The 5,001-nt window shown below is 37.4% G+C and overlaps 1 long non-coding RNA gene across 1 annotated transcript; it reads left to right on the top strand.

Moving 5' to 3' along the window:
* The first annotated feature begins 1,053 nt into the window (after nt 1-1,053).
* LOC129348388 (uncharacterized) lies at nt 1,054-4,987 on the top strand. Its single transcript, XR_008600920.1, has 3 exons — nt 1,054-1,352; nt 2,589-4,419; nt 4,524-4,987. It is a non-coding gene; the product is annotated as an uncharacterized LOC129348388 (long non-coding RNA).
* Nucleotides 4,988-5,001: the final 14 nt, after the last annotated feature.

Genomic DNA, 5,001 nt, shown 5'->3' on the forward strand with positions numbered 1-5,001 from the left:
AATACAAGGCGTTTTTCCCTTCATGATCAAAAACGGATGTACGAAATTTTAAAAATGCTTTGACTTTTATTTTATATTTAGAATAAACAAAAAATAAAATCAGTCAGAAACAGGAACGAAAAAAGGTCATTTTTTTTTTCATTTTCTGAGACCGTAAGTGGTCATCAGCAAGTGTGGAGCCAAACGTCAACAAGATTCTCAGAGGGCGGAGCCAGAGAGCAGTGATTGGTCAGACCATAGATAATATAGAAGACAGCGCGCTAGCGTATCTAGTCTGTGTATATCTATGGTCGGCACGTCTGGTAGCACCTCTGGCTGCTGTTGATCTTGTTTTTGGAGTGAAACACGGTAAGAAGATGAATACTTCTAACCAGTAGCGTTGTTTTGTTGTACGTTAAGTCAGCGACTTGTGAAGAGTTGTGTTTTGTCGTGTTTGAGCAGTTGGTCCGGACGCGTTAGCTAGTTAAGCGGCTAAGTTAGCTAGCGGGCTAATTAACACAGGTGGCTAACTTACCGCTGAACACCTGTGTTAGTTGCTGCCGCAGCTGTGCGTCATTATTAGAATGACCTTCTCAACCTGTATTTCTCTGCTGTGTATTTTAGCTTTTAAAAAAGTTATTTTACTTTAAGGTTAACTGAAACCCGTTCAGCTGCACTGAAGTTTAACATTCAGCTGGTTTGAATTAAACCACGCTTAACTTAACATTGCGCAACATTAGCTCTCTGATTCTCCATAATTTCATTAAATTCCTTCTCTCTTCCACTGCTCAAGTTCAATCCAGTATATAAAGTGACATTAATAGTGAATAAACTAACAACCAGCCATTGTATTTATTTATTACTGTATGTATTTGTAGTAAAACATGAGTTGAAACATCCTACTTTTGGATCTAGAACTGCACAAGCCGTTCATTTTTAGTCACCTGATGAGTTAAACTCCCCTTTTTATGTGAGGTTGAAGCAGAAAGTCTGAGTTAACAAAGAAAGCTGTTTATAATTTGCAATACCTGTTATCTGTGACTGAGGCTTTAGTTTTTGTTGAGCTGATTTACACGTAGAAACTTTGTTCAGGAAAATTTCTCAGTAGCTCAGAGGACAGGCTGCTTTTTACACAACCTTGTAAGAGAATGTCTGTCAATGCTTTCAGCAGAATTTAGAAACACAACACTTCCTAAACAGATATTTTGAGGCTGTGAGGTTGAACGTTTGAGAGTATATCTGTGTGTTTGTTTGTGGTCTTTCTGTTTCTAGGTGGAAGCTGAATTAGTGAGGATGACTCCTGCTCCTGTCATCTCTAAGCTTCTCACACATCTTTACCTGCACATGAGGAAAATCACTCCTGTAGAATGCAGGTATGTTTGTCATTATTATAAAAAGATGTTGCCTGGTGACCTGTCAGAAACCCATTATACAGAGTCAGCCAAAATAATGTTTACACACATCAGGAAAAGAAAAACTTGCATAAATATTTCAATACCAAATTTATTCAGACATCATGAGATTAATAAAAGTTATCTTTGGCCTCTAGAATTACAAGAGGCGCTCTAAGTGGTGGCCACTGGCTTCCAGACATTTCTGTTGTGTTGTAGACGTCACTTGTTGATGCTCCATTCATGAGGGTAGCGCCATCTGTTGGGAAAACATCGTACAACAGGACACAGAGTTATCATGATTTGATCAAACTTAGAAAGAGGAATCTATATGTATAGAAGTACTTATACAAATGAAATATTTATAAAAGTTTTTCTTTTCCTGATGTGTGTACATTATTTTGGCTGACTCTGAACTTAATGAGAACAAAATTGTCATTTAATTGTTGCTTTGAAAGCTTCTTTAGTGAAAACCAGCTGGTGTTCTGATTTGAAACAAACTGCTGTTGAGGTCTGTGTTTTTAGGTTTAACCCCACAGTTTCTGAATGAACTGATTGTTTTTTTCCTGATCAATGTGGACATTATAATTGATGGTAACATTTACTGATCATATAATTAGCATGACAATATAACAATATAACATTCTGACCACCTGACTAATACTGTGTTGGTCCCTTTATGCTAAAACTCCTCTGACCCAGTGGTTCATCAGAACCTCTGGGGATGTCCTGTGGATCCTGTGGATCCTGTGGGTTGCAGGGTGGGTCCTACCTAGACCAGGCTGATCCTGGACCAATTTTGCAGCCTGAGAGATGGTTGAGAAGGTTTGCAGTTCTTGTTTTAGCAAAATATGTTATAATAGAAGATCTTTATTGTCATTGTACATGAAATTATCTGCAAACCAGCAAAGTGTATCAGTCTGAGGTATCTAAAAATAAATAAGTAAAGAAAAATGCTTATAAAACCAATAATAAACAGAATATTTTGAGGGAATATTCTAAAAAGGAAAGAAAAGCTCCATTCTCACTCCTCTCAGGATAAACTGTCATTAAAATTGACTTTAAATTTACCTTCAACACGAGATAAAAACATTTACTTCCATTACTGATATTGTCAAACTTTAATAAAGTTCATGCTACTTGTATAAAATGATGAAAGTGAATAAATTGTATTTCTGTGATCTGTGTTTGATTTCTGTCTTTTCTCCTGTCATCCAGATGTTCAGAGGGAGATGATGCCACATCTGGTCCAGCTGATGGAAGGTCTTGAAGTTCTCTGACTGGCCTCGACTGAAGATGGTCGTCTCACTGGATTTAAGGTTCAGATGCTCAGTAACAAACTCCACCAATGAGCCAACAGGGAAGCTTTAGGTTTATTAAATGTTGCTATGAAGGTATCGCTGTTTTTCTTTGTGAATGCAATGTGCTCCAACTGAAAGTTGAATTAGAACTTAGAAGTAAATCCTTCCATCTGAAAGGATTTAGTTGCATTAATAACCTCATAACATTCTAATTTTTATTCCAGTCTTGGTTGGAAATAGAATCTCTGTATTGATTCAGGTAAAAACTGAACTTCACACCATGTTGAAGCAAAACAACCAGATGAAAACTGTGATGGTGTTGGATTGTCAGACCGTAATGTTGCAGCTCAAAGCAGCTTTTCTAGCTCAGTTCATTCTGACATTCAGCTATGAATCAACACAGCAGATGGTGATCCATGCTGTGGAAGTCTCACATCTCCTGATTTAATGGAGCTGCTTTGCACTTTTTACACTGTTTATTCACCAACACTTTATTTAATAAAAGTCCCATCTAGTTTTTATGAGGATTGTGATGTTTTAATTTCTCTGTGAATAACTGCAGTCTAATGGAACAGCTGGAGTTGTAACATCTGTCCTGATATTGATCATGAAGTATTTATCAGAATACTTATGGTTAGCAGTCATCCCTGAAGTTTTACATTAAAATCTTTACTTGTGTTGTGAACTTTGGTAAGAAGCAGAAACGTTAGTGTTGCCATGGATACATGAGTGTTAAATTCTGTCCATGTTTCCATTTTGGGAAATGCAGTCCAGTTCCAGAATGTGGAGGAATTTAGTCTCACAATCACAGACAACAAATATTATCTGAAAGTCGAGTTATTGTTGTTTATCAGCACAATACAAAAAGATTAATGTTAGAAATATTCCAGTTAAGACTCTAGAATATCATGATTTATGTAAATTTACCTCAATAATATGAATGTTCAGGTTAAGATTGCACAGTGATATTTATTATGTAAGTTTAGCTGATTAAAGTTTATGACTCTGCACTACAATATTATTTAAATTGACATCATTATTATAATTTAGGGTCAGACCCTACAGTATTGAGATTAAGAAATCAAATATTCTATAAAATGTAAATACACTGAACTCATTTGGATATATTTAAGTGAGACTCTACAATATTATTTGACACAAATCTATCTAAATCAAAATTTTAATAATTTTCATGCCAAACATTTACTGGACTGATTTAAATATTAAAATCACTCCTTTCTAATCCTCTGCTGTACTGTTCAAACCTGAGGCCTTAAATAGAAACACACAAGTATCTGTTTGAAGGAACTTCTGCAGAGTCCTGGTTCCAGAACATGATGATAGAATTATAGACAAACTTTAACAAAAGCTGCCTGAGAGTTTACAGGTTTTTATGTTAGATTTCTTCAGTAATTTAATGAGAGTTATCAGCAAAAATCAAGTGTTCATTTGATGAACTTCATTTCCTAAAACATCCAGAATTGGAGCTCATATCTTTGGCAGCTGTAAAGTTTCTGCTCCTTCAAAGTTCACAACACAATGAATGAATTCCTAAAACACTCTCAATGCTGGAGAGCAGTTTGATGCTGAAGCAGTGACCAGTTTTTCTGTTTCTTCTCTGGAGATGCACAATGAGGGACGTCTGCAGAGACTGAGAAAGAGTCTCACCACATCCTGACATGAGGAAAAAGACTTTATTGAAGACTACAATGAGAAAAACTATCAGACAGCAGACGGCTGCATTCAAGGTGAGCTCTGAACATTTGATCTGGAACAGGAATTCAATAACGGCAGCATGAGCTTCATTTCAGTCTGTAGCTGCTGAATTCATAGATGAATCATCTGGAACTAGAGAAGAAGACCATCAAACATCCACATCAGCTGATGGAGGTCCAAGAGTCTCACCAAACAACCAACCTACAGAGTGAAGACCTCAAATCTGATTGGACGGCGTCCTATTCAGCCACACGTGTGAACAAATGCCTCTAAGCTGATTTATTTTCTAAAATAAATCTAGTTTGAGTCCTAATCTATGCCTGTGTGTTTGCTTCTTTACACTGCTGTTAACAGTTTAGGCTGTTAGATTGTTCCAGATAAGACAAGTACAAGATACTTCAGAGCCGTTCTACCACGAGCCTGACAGGAAGAACTCCAACAGCTACTGAATGTTCCTGTGGTCCCCTCAAGGCTACAGGAGGAGCCCTACGAGGACGAGCCGGTCCACCTGATGGAGGCCAGTCGCTGCGGTTCAAAGCCAACACCGACTACGTGGACTTCTACTGGACCACACGGAGGCCTTCAAACCGGACCAACAAGTTCAGCGACTCCCC

This window comes from Amphiprion ocellaris, unplaced genomic scaffold, assembly GCF_022539595.1.
Source record: "Amphiprion ocellaris isolate individual 3 ecotype Okinawa unplaced genomic scaffold, ASM2253959v1 Aocel_unscaffolded122, whole genome shotgun sequence".
NCBI classification, from domain to species: domain Eukaryota; kingdom Metazoa; phylum Chordata; class Actinopteri; family Pomacentridae; genus Amphiprion; species Amphiprion ocellaris.